This window comes from Gopherus flavomarginatus, chromosome 1 (genome assembly GCF_025201925.1).
Source record: "Gopherus flavomarginatus isolate rGopFla2 chromosome 1, rGopFla2.mat.asm, whole genome shotgun sequence".
Lineage (NCBI taxonomy): Eukaryota > Metazoa > Chordata > Testudines > Testudinidae > Gopherus > Gopherus flavomarginatus.
Genome location: NC_066617.1, coordinates 130,408,370 through 130,422,609, shown reverse-complemented (window position 1 = coordinate 130,422,609; position 14,240 = coordinate 130,408,370).

The following is a 14,240-nucleotide window of genomic DNA, read 5'->3' as shown; positions in this document are numbered from 1 at the left end:
AGTAGAATGCATATAGTACAATAGTTTAATACTGTAACTTCATTAACTCTAGGTGTGGTCTTCACACAAAAAAAGACAATATGAGTTTCCCCTCTACACACCCCTGCTTCTGTGTAAACAGTAGCTACCATGCAAGTTGTGAAGAGCCAGCAGGAAGTAATGCAATTCTTTTTATATTGCTAAAATTATTCAACCAGGAAGACCGTGTCAAATTGCAGGCTGAACTCATCTAATATAGACAGTACTTAGAACAAAATCAATATGGATATTTTCATCTTCCACTGAATATTTACTTTAAAATATTTTCTTTACGTGATCTACTGCAAAATCCTCTTCCTGCAGACATTGATGGAGCAAACAGTTCCTGAACAAAATGTTCCATACTTTTTGGTTATGGACCAAAATTTCACTGATCCCAGATCCATTTACACAATTTACAGCATTAGGCTGGATTCAGACTGAGAAGAGTTGGCATGTTTAGAAATCTGATACAAATTTAATTTTCATATTCTGCACCAGTTGTGTAAACTTTCTTTAAAGACTGAGATTTGAGAATTTCAGTGAACCACAGTAACAAATGAATGGTCAAAGGTTGAACAGCCACCACACCGTAACTATGCTTCTCTTTATTCATTTCAGTAAAATTTCCTTAATAGCACCTGTGCTCTGATTGCAAAGAAGGAGAAAACAAAAACTTGCTAAACTGGATTGGTTTTAGTATACATTGCACTCACAAAACAGTTATGGCTTCCAAAAGACTAGGATATATTTGAAAAGAAATTCCCAGGAATTGATTCTTAACCGCTTTACATGATTTATTTTGGGGACCTTGGCACAGCAAGGTAAAATCCTGGCTATACTGAACTCAATTAGAATTTGCCCACTGACCTCCTATAGAACCCAAGATTTCACTCCAAGATCATAGGCTCTGGCCTATATAAAACTTTTAATTCCTCTCCCTGTCTCACCAGGAAATCCTTGCAGACCCACTGGGAAAAGGCAATCCAAGGCATGCCTGGATCTAGGATAAAGAGGCTGAGTTTCAGATAACTTAGTTGCTTACCCTCAGCCTAGCTCATCTTTCTTATTTCTAATGAAATGTCATTCTACATGCTAGTTTTAGCTGACAAATTGAGACCTTAGGACATTTTGTACTGTCTTAATAATATGACTATCTTCCACTATACAACAGTATATACTCTTCCACATTTTGCAACGTAAAACAGATGACTCTGGAAAAATATTTCAAGCAACAATTTTCATTTTAATTAAAAATCTTTACAATTTTAATCTTTGCTATAAGTTTTACAATGTAAATGTTAAAGGATGACCAGCATTCCTTCTGCCTTCCCTAAACCAACATCTTTTTTTTTTTTTAAAGAAAACTTTATGTAATAGGTAATTTATGTTGCATAAAAAGGAGACAGACTCTTTAATCACCTCGACTTACATATTTCAAAACTAGCAGTTCAGGCAGTTATCCAGCAACAACCCCATCTTATTTTAAACATTTTTCTTAAAAAAAAAAAAGAAGTATGAAAAAGCAGTGACCCAGCACTAGCCTAGGTTTTAAATACAATAGGGATTTCATTAACAACACTTTAAAAAACAAACTAAATGCCACCTCCTGGGTGTTAAGTACAATGGCCATGTCCAGCAATGACCTCCTATTGCAACTCTTTATATTAGTTCTGCAATCCATAACTGACAGTCCACCAAAATAAGATGACAAACAGGGCTGCCGGCATCAACCTCTGGCACATGGACTTAAGAGGAAGCCTAGAAATCTGTTGGGGAGAGGAGAGAGAAAAACAGATGCTTAATTAAAAAAATCACAAGGAGTAGCACAGAAAAGATAACCTGCACACAGAACAGTAAGCTTAATATTAAGGTGAGACAATGGACAAGCTGCAGGAGCAAGAGACTGAGAAGTGGGACTCATGGATTTTAGTTTTGACTATCAGATATATATGTAATTTGTAAGGTATTTGAGGACTCTTCAGGATACAAGATATTAGACAAATATAACAAACAGTTAATCTAGAATAGGAATCATTGCACCCCTTTTACACTGAAAAGTCCCTTATTTATATAAACTAATAAATCCAGATGGTGATGTGACAGATTCTGGACAGGCACAAGGATCTGCCCACATGAATCCATCTGCAAAATCAGGACTTAGTGCTCTAAAAGCACTTGGATGGAGATATAATACAAACACACACAAATTTTTCTTATCAAAAGGGAATTTTCAGAGTCAAACACTGAGCAAAGAACACAGGCTAAACAAATAGGCCCAATCCAACAGTCACATTATATGCTTAACTTGCTGATGCCTCAGTGAGTTAGGCATGCAAAGGAGACAGGACCCAAAGTCACAAACACCACTGTATGCTTTTTTCTACTCACTTTCCCAAAACAGAAAGTTGTGAGGGTAAAAAAATTAACAAAACAAAGCTTACCCAGCTTCCATAGGCAACAACTCTCTTAGTCCAACCATTGTTCAAAAGACTTCTGAAACTTTTTATAATACTTTTCCAAACATGCATATGGAGTATTTTTAAAACATTCACAGCCATCCTGCTAACACAAAAGAGTGGGATAAGAGAGTTATCCTGCTAATTGAGATTCAATTTACAAGCGACAGTGAGGGGGAACAAAGAATGATTTGTTTTAAAACAAATCAATCACATCATTCTTTGAAAAAATTAGGAAGAACTGTGAACAGAACATAGAATTAAAAGCTGTTTTTTTTTCCCCTCACACTGACCAGACTTGTATTATCTAATACTCTCTGCAAATTAAACTTGAGGTTCTGCCCATAATATGCAAAGGGGTGGGGATGGGTTTCCCTCAGTGTTCTGCCCTGGAAAGTCCCTAGCACGAATAGTAAATCCGATAACCTGGGAACAGGGGTAACAGATTTTGTTGTACTTCATAGCTTCTTCCATCTGCTTATTTATTTCCCTTCACCATAGGATCTGACCATCTCAGTCTTATTGTATTTATGCCCCCAGGTAAGGAATTATTTCTATCTCCATTTTATAGATGAGAGAGAATGGGATTTGCTTAAGATCACAAGGAAATATGCAATAGCATGGAGGAGAGAATCCAACACATGACCTCAATCGCATGACCAGCCTTCCTCCCTAATACGTAAAGCTGAGCAATCTAACCTTGACCTCCAATAAATCTGGTTCCAGGGCAGCAACATAGGGCTGGATTGTGCTGTTCTTTTAATTGGCTGATCAGGGTAGCTTCTTGGTCAAGTAAGACCTACCTGGATCTTGATTCCAGGTTTGGTGTGAAGTGCAACCCCCTACTCTGTGGGCATTCCACAGGTGAGTAAACAGATGGGAGGGAGCAGAGTCAAGTGCCCCACTCCCCCTGAGTAGCTGCCCAGGCAAGAAGGGGCAAGTGCGCTACGTGTCTTCAAGTGTTGCAGTCAGTTACTTCCCCGCCATGGAGCAGGAGGGGGAAAGAGGCAGAATTGTGTCTGAGGGGTGCCTGAGGCATAAGCTCCTTGGGGTGGTGCAGCTTACAGACTTCTTCCTGCTCAAGGATGTGTCTAAAGACATTCTAGCCAGTGTGGTACTCAATTTCAAATACTAGTTTAAAAATACTTGTTTTAATCTTGTGAATTCAGGCAGATTGAGTTAAGGGAAACCAAACTTGCATTAGACACCATTATATTCTTTATTCCCCTCCCTCAGCCCCTCCAGGAGTATACCAGAAGCAGAACAATCCAAGACAACTTCCTTTTTTAGATATTCTATGTACATGAATACTAGTAAATAAGATATACATTTTTTTTATCTGTTGATACAACAGAAGTGACTCATTACAGTGCACTATCAAGTACTGCATATGACAAGTCTATTTAGCTAATGAAAATCTAAATACTAATAAAAAGTATCTGAACACTGAAAATATCCAATAACGTTTTACCCCTGTGCAAGATGAAACAGCATGTCCTCTAACTTCCTAGTGTATGTGCTGTTAAATTCATCCCCAATGACTGCCAGCTGGTGGCCAACTTGGGTGGCAGAGCTGTAAGAAGTATTCAGCACATGTTTGTCAAAGAGGAAAAAAAGGGTTATAAAATTATGATTGTTCATAAAGCACTCTGAAGATGTTAAACATTACATACAAGTGCTGATTATCAAACCTTTACAACTATTTCACTAACAAAGCATACAAGTAGGGCACTTAAATATTTAGCACCAAGGTTTTTTTTTAAATGGATACCTAGAACTGGACTCTTAAATCCATAGTTGGGTGCCTACATAAATGGCCTGATTTTCTGAGCTATGTATTCAGCACTTTTGAGAATCAGGCCACTTATTTAGGTAAAACTATCAGAGGTGATTGAAAAACAGACTTTGTCCTGTGGGAAACTGTGATATTTCAACATTTCACTATTCCAACTTTTCATCCCTATTCAGGAAACTTTTTCTGGAACAAAAAGTTCAGAAAATTTTAATCTGGACATGCCAAAATTTCAGTCATTAAACAACTTTTGCCATGGAAAAATTCTGATGTCCATGAAGCCCCGTTTTCTGACAGGAGAAATTTTCATTTGAAATCTTTCCGCCAGCCCCATTAAATATGGAGATAGCTCCTATTTTTAAAAAACTTGCTCTAAATGCATACATATGATCAATCCTGTCTTTGGATACACAGTCAATCAAGGATATGTATCTTGTTAATCCATGTTTATAAAGCATCTTGCAGACCTTTTATGTAAGGAGTAAGTAATGTAAGTGCAAAGCATGATGGTTTGGGATTTGGAGTAGGAATTTCAAAGGTGCCTAAAAATAACTTAGGAGCCCAAGTCCAATTGAAAGTCTATGGAACTTGTTGTCCTAAATCATTTAGCCATTTCTGAAAATCCCACCCTTTGTCATTTAAAAGGCTGCCTCTTTTACCAGTCATGATAGTTGAGGGGACTGATGGTCTTGCTATCACCTTCCAAAGAGACAACTGCTGGGGCTGTAGCAGACCTCTTTGTGGGCAGTGGGCTCAAATTAATTTCCCTTGGTGATCTATCAGAATTCAGTAAGCTTCAAAACAAGATATAATACAGGCACTTATTTTGTGCAGCATTTTGATAAGATAATAACAAAATGTCAGTAATAGAATTTCTATCTGTGGACAGTTCTGCCAACCCTAGTTTTCTGAAAAGTGCAGTCTAGCAAATAAACTATGCTACCCTTACGCACCAACAGCATCTGTGAAAATACTGCACATCCATGAATAGATATTAAAGACAATTTGACAGGAAAGATGTAAAATGATTTTACATCCCTCTGCTAAAGATATACATTCATTAGTTGGATATGTAAATATCTACTGGTTATTTAATCATTTATGAAGAGTCTTGCACTGGAAGAATTATGGAACAAGTCTCAGGAAAACCTGGATTGAGGTTTCCAAGGCAAAAAAAGGATTAAATCAATGGCCAGAATGCAGGTATTTTGAGACCGCACACTTTTATCAACGGTAAACCATTGCTTTTTGGAGGCGAGAGAATGAATGTTTTATTGTAAAAAACCATATAGAAAATGTTCATAAACACGGAAGACAGCTTAAGACCTCCTGAAACAAAAGTATATTTCAGAAGGCCTTAACAAAAACCAAGTCTCTATCCCCAAGCAGCTCCCTACTAGAGGTGGCTAGGGAAATCTGTAAAATATGGCTTCCTCAGCTGCTTGTTGTAACAGCTGGGCTTCTAATGAATAGCCACATGTACAACTTTGTGCAGCATAGAAAGGTGAAATCTTTTCATGCAGGACAGTTTTGTGTGATCAATATTAAATGCAACAGGTCACTACAACCATATTTATTCTGTTTTTCATGAGTCTTTAGGGTAATCATTTGGCTTAGTAAATATTTCTAGTCAGAGGGGGATTTTGTATGTGTCTGGGAGTGGAAAATTAGTGCAATATGATACCTGATATTAAACGCCATTTGCTCTGTGGTGTCTGCAACAGTTAAGAGTCTATTCTGGCTTTCCTCATTTGGTACTGCTACCCCATTCTGGTCATGAGAGAGAACAAAATGCCTGGGGATTCTTCTTGGTTGAGACATACTTTACTCTGAAAAAGGAAAGAAAATCCTTAACATGCTGTTCAAATGTGTTGTAATGTGCAATATTTTCATTTTAGTTACAAATACTGTTTTAAATATCCAGCTATTTTTTCAGATGTGAGCATTTCTATATGGCAAGGCAGAGACGAAGGTAACCATTGGTTTATTTAAGCTTTCTAAAAATTGTCAATGTTATGTTCAGAAGCTAACATTTGAAAAGAAAGCAATTTCTCTTACTGCTTTTTGATTTCAGCTCATTGCAACAGAATATTCTAGAAATAGGAACATAATTAAAAGAGAGGTGAAACTACTACTAAGTTATACCTACATCAAGATGCCTTCCTGTAATGTTTGCAGCGCTACTACAGGGAGCTGCCTAGACATGTAAATCACTCCAATTGACTAAGGCCCCAATTTAGAAAGGCACGTAAACACACACCTAACTTTAACAGGACTATATACATGCTTAAAGTTAAGTACCTCCTTGAACTGGGCCTTAAGACTCCAATCCTGCAATCCAAGTTACAAAGAACTTGCAGAATCAGAGTTTAGAGTCTCAGTACTGCAAAGGTTAAAGCATAAGAGTGACTTTATGCACATGAGCAGTCAGACTGGTTTCAGGGGGTTTGTCTACACTGCAATTAAACACCAGCAGCTGGCCTGTGTCAGCTGACTGAGGCTACGGGGCTGTTTAATTGCAATGTAGATGGTCAGACTTGGGCTATAACTCTGGGCTCTGGAATTCTCCCACCTCGCGTGATCACGGAGCCCAACTGTCCACACCTCAGTTAAACAGCCCCATAGCCTGTCAGCCCACATGGGCCAGCCACGAGTGGTTTTTAAATTGTAGTGTAAACATATCCCCTAGGACTATTTGTATGCACAGTTACTAGTCTGCTTAAATCTTTGCAGGATTAGGGCATGCGGTAGAACTTGGTCCTGCTCTCATTAAAGTAAATGGCAAAATCCCATGGATTTCAGAAGAGACAGGAGCAAGCGCTTAGTACTTCTCAGTAGCTTTCCCTAGATTACCAAACACATTGACGATCTATTAATCAGCAATCAAGACACCTACAGTAGAATATAATGCTTCTAATGTAGTGTTCATTAGTGGGTTTTTTACTTGGATTCCATTACAAAGAAAGATTATAAAGCCGTGCAATGACACAAGTTAAGTAAGTGTGCAAACACTTGAGCAACCACCTCACTCCCTTAGGTCATTGCTTGGTAGTTTCAGTTGGCTACAGTGGCTCTCTTTTTGGTCTTTGGGGCTCTTGACTACTGAATAATGTATTGGCTGTCTTTAGGGCATAATTCATTTTTGGATGGCATATTTTTGGAATACCTGATTTTTTGCCCCCTCCCTTACCTTTAAATCCCTAACTACATCATCTTGTATTAGTCTGCAGACCAGCCAAAGGACTTAGTTGTCAGCGACAACAGGTTTTCCCCAGGCCAGATTCCTTTGTCCTTTTAGGCACTCTCTCTCTGTGGTCCAAATAGCGTGACCAGATGTCCCGATTTTAAAGGGACAGTCATGATTTTGGGAGATTTTTCTTATATAGGCACCTATTATCCCCCATCTCCGTCCCGATTTTTTTACACTTGCTATCTGGTCACCTTAGGGACAAATAACTAAGAGACTACTCAGTTACGGAACTAAATGAGGCAAAGATATCGGTCATGTTGCTGATCATGTTAACTTGTTATTGAATTTCACATAATGCTAATAAAATGTGAAAATTTATTTGAATTGCTTATACACAATTGCTTTTCAGATTGTATGCTCTTGGGACATGGCCTGTGCCCTTCCTCAGTATTTGGAAAATGTGTTGTAGTTAATGGGTACTACCACAATATAAAATATTTAACAATTATTACATACACATTCTTGCATAAATAAAGGGCCATAAATACAACAGGAAGCTGCCAATGAAAAGCTGATAATATAGTATTTGGCTCTACAAAACTAAAGAATCTTCCTGTTAAAAAAACCTGACATGATTACCATCTTTTATATAAAATAAGGAATTTCATGGCTCAGTTATGCGTGGCAACAACTGAAGTACAGTTATAACAATTATTTGTGCTAAACAATTAAATTTTATTTGCATCATTTACATTGTACTTGCCAAACTAGTCATATTCTAATTTTGGGATTATTTTTTGTTTAAACGTATCCAAATTTCCAAGAGGCAACATGGCTTGGCAATAAGAGGTAGACCCTGGCAGTCAACAGTCCTGAGTTTTATTCCAGACTCTGCTACTGAGTTGCATTATAGTGGACAAATCACTTAAGGCTAGATTCTGCCACCTTTATTAATGAAGAGCAGTATCTTATTCCTTTATTTCAATGGGCCTACTCATGGAGTAAGGTATTACTCAATGAAAATAAGTGATTAAAATCTGGCCCTATTTTACAGAATAGCTAAGTTTCCTAACCAGCCATCTTTTACAAAATAATGAAAAGTAGTTTTAAGTGATATACACCTCTACCTTGATATAACGCTGTCCTTGGGAGCCAAAAAATCTTACCACTTATAGGTGAAACCGCATTATCTCGAACTTGCTTTGATCCACGAGAGCACGCAGCCCTGCCCCCCGCAGCACTGCTTTACCACATTATATCCAAATTAGTATTATATCGGGTCGCGTTATATCGGGGTAGAGGTGTATCCGTTTCTAAAATCACCCTGCCAGTTACTTTTAATGTTTCTACCCCGTTTCTGTATGAGTGGTCTGTGCAGAAAGAGTCAGCTCTGACTGACTATACAGGGAAATAGTGAAATTGATTAACAATCCAAAAAGTGCTGTCAAATATTTTCTCTCAAGTGTGGTGCTGCTTGCAATACTAAGAGACAAAAATCACACTTCCATTTGGAAAATTTAAGATGACTGTCTTTTTAATGCTTTTAAAGCACTTGGAGATTCTCTGACAAAGGTGCTGTGGAGGTGTAAAGGATTATTATATGGAGTGAAATGTAAAAGGTATTAAACTCAGATATTAAAACTGCATGTCACTATTTTTATAGTAACTGTCCGTGGACTGAACAATAGCACATTGAGGAAACTTCTCTAAAAAAGGTATTTTTTTTTCCATACCTAGAATAGAAAGAGAGGCTGGTTTCAGATTCACAGAGCCACACAGTGGAAATGTCTATATATGTAGGAGATGAAAACTGAGTTCTGAAAATGACCTATAATAAGACGATGCACCACAGAAATCAGACATGTAAACAAACCATACAATACCATGGCAAAAGCCTAAAGCACAACATATGCTACCTCACACCTGTTATGATAATACCTTCCTCCCACAGGCTAAAACAGAAACTGTCATTATATATATATATATATATATATATATATATATATATATATATAAAAATAAGGTCATGCTGCTCAGAATTCAGCTGCAGCCTGGTATGCTGTTTTTGCCGATCAACTTGTTCAATGTTAGAGCAAGGAAGATCTAACAAAGGGGGTATTTATAATAGTATTCCATGGTGTTGGAAATGCCCTGTCAGAGGTGGCCTTACAATGACTACTGACATGCTGAAGACAGTCAAGACAAATGGATTATTTAGTGTCAAAGCAGAAGCTTAACAGAATGTTCTTGTTTTTGAAGATGTCGGGTCAAATCAGGCCCTATATTGCTGTAAAAATTGGGTGCAAAATGGCATATATAATGCTGCAAAAGCAGCATTAATCTGGCCTGTTTTCTTTCCCGACTATAGCCCAACAGAGAGCTGGGCAAGGGAGCATCTCCCTTTGCTAGAACAATCCTGAAGCTGCTCTGGAGAGCCTGCAGTGTGTGAATTTGGACTCTGGAGAGCCCAGCGAATGACAGAACTATGATGCTCCACTTGTCCCACCTTTTTTCCAGATATATATGTGGAAGAGGTAGGCTGAATTTGACTTGTAGAATGTAGGTAGGTTGTGAATACCTTAACACTTATATAGCACTTTAAACACTATCTAACCTTTTCAACTCTGCTGTGAGAGAGTGATGTAGAAGCCCCATATGGTCAATAACCTGGTCAAACTAGCATACATGCCAAACAGGTCATTCTCCTGTGCCTAGTCCTGATTCAGCAAAGCATATGCTTAACTTTAATGGGACCATGGACTTCAATGGGACTAATCATGTGTTTAAAGTTAAACATGGGCTTTGCTGAATCAGGGTTTAAATCCAAATTAAAAAAATATTCTTAATACCTAACTATAGGATAGGTATAATGGCTCCGAATGAACATAATTATGGTTGGATGATATAGCACCTTTGGCAGAGTATCTGAACAGTCTTCTAAATTTTACTGGGGCACAACTTCAATTAAAATATTCTATCTAAGATTGTTAAAAGAAATAGGAGGGGAAATCTTTTCTTTGACAGCGCTGTGTGTTTAGTCAGTTCTCTCTATTTGTGGTATTTCCACTCAGCAAAAGGGGACAGAAAAACACTTTTTTAAAATAGGAAAATGTGGTGGTGGCAGGAGGAGTTGGGGACGAACATAGGACCTGAAATTAATTTTAACTCTTCTTCAATTTGACTACATTATTTGGTTGGCAGTATCCTTTAAGAAGGCAGTCATCCTTATCTTTCAATCCAAACAATTTAAAGAATGTATTTAATAGAGCCATGTCTTGGTAATATGAAGTGAAACTAAAGATATGCTATAATGAGTATGCATTCATTTGAGAGAGAGTTATAAGGGGGGGAAACATACATGCCCTGAAAATAGTAAACTAGGACTCACTGATCTAGTTCCACTCTTGGGGGCACAAGCCTGCAGTTTTTACTCACTTGAGTAGTTAAATTCTTTTCCCGGTGCCTATCCATGTAAATAAGGACTGCAAGATGGGACCTCTTACTACTTTACATTCAGGTATCAAGGCATATCTCAGACTGTTTCAGATTCTACCAGCTGCCTATGCAACTGAAATTTAAATGGAAAACAAATAAAGGCATGGTTGTTTGCATACATGTCTCTACTATATATCCTACTATTCCAAAACATGACGTCATGCTCACCTTTGCAAACACAAATCCTATTCATTTTACAAGGACAACTCTTTTGTCAAATGGCAAAGGATTAAGTGCTAATTAGCATAAGAGATAAAGTAGCATGTTAGTATTTCTCTCTATAGGACAGTACTCTTAAAATCCCAAATTATTACATTTTAGGAAGCTCTATTAGTGATTAAAACTCAGGGGTAAATGACCAGTGTTAACTTTTTCTGGTTAGGCTTCAGGATTAATTCTCAATTCCCTAACAGGTCAGACACAGCAATCTGCTCATCCTTTGCTTCCCGCCATTTTCTCTGTCACCTTAACTTCAATGATCTTGGCCACAGTTTAAATGCAAACAGTTCTTAACACAGCCTCAAACTGTTCTTTAAGGCACAGTTTTCTAGGACTATAATATATGCATTGTATTTACTTCATTCATTTCATTTCCATTACATTAAATTAGTGATATAAAAATCACCGCTGAAACATTTTGTACAACTAAGTTTGATATAAATACCTTTACCTCAGAATTTACAAATCAAATGGTTGATTACATTGAAAAACCCACTCCTAAAGTAACACTGATAACCTGCATACTGGAAGAAAAATCCCATGCAGCATACTTTAAATGGCTGATGCTTTTTAAACTACAGGTCTAATACGTTGACAGTATCTGCTGAAAGCATGCAAAAGGCCTTAGGATGAAACCCTGGCCCTACTGCTGTCAATGCAAAGCTCCCACTGGCTTTAATCGTGCCAGGATTTCATTTATCTGATTTTGCACTTAGATATTACAGTTATGGCCACTCTATAAATAGAGTACTTTGCCAAATGTCTCACAAATAATCATTTTCCCTCTGAATGCCTGTTGATAGGCTATTCCTGCACTGACAAGACTGCCTTTTTTTTTGGTTGTAAAATTATTTAGGAACAAAGATGGATTTGTTAGTCCTCTTTTTAGGAAAAAATTAAATTCCTATGGTTTCTTAGGTGAACAGAGTTTATTGGAGTGAGCTATAAAGGAAACCCACACATTATCAATCAATAGGTACGTGAAAAAGGTATTAATATCTCCCAAAGAGATACTGAATTTCTTTCATTTTGTGACAATTCCATGTATTACAGAAATATCACTGATCTTTTCATATTTTCCTCCTCCCCCCAAAAAAGGAAAAGAATCTTTAGATTAATTAAAGATTACATTAAAAACTACTACCCTCAAAAATTGTCTTAAAGCAGGCTGAGGCATATAGGCATGAAAACATCTATATTTTGGTAATATGTGGGTAGACCACAAAGCAGCGGAAAATTAATTCTTCTTCTATTAGGTATAAATTCCTTCTAAAACATATGTAGTTTGTTTTTAATTTTGTGCTAATAACAGTACAAAAAGTACACTGGCAAAAAATAAATGTGCCTCGTAGATGGATAATTATAAATGTTATGTTGCATTTTTACTATAGTTATTATATAATAGAGTTGGGCTTCTTATAAAATCTACCATCTGTGTTGGTTTTTTTTAATCAATTTGAGATATTATCCTGGACTACTTGAGGACCTGACCCTGCAGTCATATGTTAAGTGCCCACAATGAGTCCATTTGCTGGACACTAGCATCAGAGTCCACTTTTAGTGACTGGGCTGAAGAATTCAAACCTTCACTGGTATCAGGCTCACTCTTAAAATGTTGAACATGCTGACCTTGATCCAGTAAAGCATCTAAACATGTGCTTAACTTTAAGCAAATGAGTAGCCCCATTAACTATAAAAATACAAATAATCCCACTTAAGTCAAAGTGGTTAGCTGTTTTGTTGAATTGCAGATGGAGTGTTGAGCAACTTGTAGGGTCAAGCCCTTGACCTCCTTATTCTATAGGACTCGATGGGGTTCTTCCTTCCTGCTGTTAGATTTAGATGATGAGAAAATTGTTTACAAATAGACTTTAAAACTGAGATTCTCATTTAATTTGTTCACCATTTTATGCTGTCTGTTTACTTTTTACACATTAGTTCAGAACTATTTTCATTGTCTTAGTTTCACTTTTGGGGTCTTATGTACTACACACAGTGCTATTATATTGATGTTAAACATTTGAATAAAAAACTATTAAATTGTATGAAAACATTCCTATTTATATCAGTTCTTGGAAATCCCTCTTATGCTATATTGTGGTGATGGTGGTGGTATCTTTCACATTAAAGATTGTTTTTAAAACACAGGCATAAATTCCAAGGCCAGAAAGGATCATGGTGACCATCTGCTCTGCCCTCCTGTATAACATAAGCCATAGAACTTCCTCAAAATAATTCCTAGAGCAGATCATTTAGAAAAAAAAAAAAATCATGATTTCAAAACTGTCGATGAAGAATCTACCACAACCTTTGTTAAGTGGTTGCAATGGTTTATATCTCTGTCAAAAATGTACACCGTATTTCCAGTCTGAATTTGCCTAGCTTCAGCTTCCATCCATTGGATCATATCATGCCTTTCTCTGCTAGACTGAAGAGCCCATTATTAAATATTTGTTCCCCATGTAGATTAATCAAATCACCCCTTAACCTTCTCTCTGTTACGCTAAACAAACAGAGTTCTTTGAGTTTATCACGATCACATTAAAAGGAACAGATTTTGTTGTTGTTGTTGTAAACTGTCAGGGAACTCTTTCTTATACATTTTTTCTAGTCAAAGCATTTTAAAGCATCTCTTTAATAGTATTCAAATCAGTATCATTTGTAGCATATCAAGAGACATGGTTCTTAAACCAAAGAAGCAGAGATCGCTTAAGTAACTGCAGCCTGAATTTCCAAACAGGAAGAGAAGAAGTCAGGACTTTCATTGCAATATCCACGTGTTTTAAAACACAATATTCACTGCTGTTCATCTTATCTAGTGTTAGAATTCCTCATATTAACTGTGTTGGTTGCCAAGTCCATCTTTATACATAGTAAACTTCTGTCACTTAACTTATCCAAACAAGGCTCAAGTGAGCAAAATGTCAGCACGTTTAAACTCCTTTCCTCGAATAAAGGATGCTTTTTGAATCAGGGCCTTAATCCTTTGTGACTTTGAATAATTTTAACATTTTCCCGCCCCCATTGAAGTACTGGAGATTGCAAATGCAGTATAAACATTTTTTTT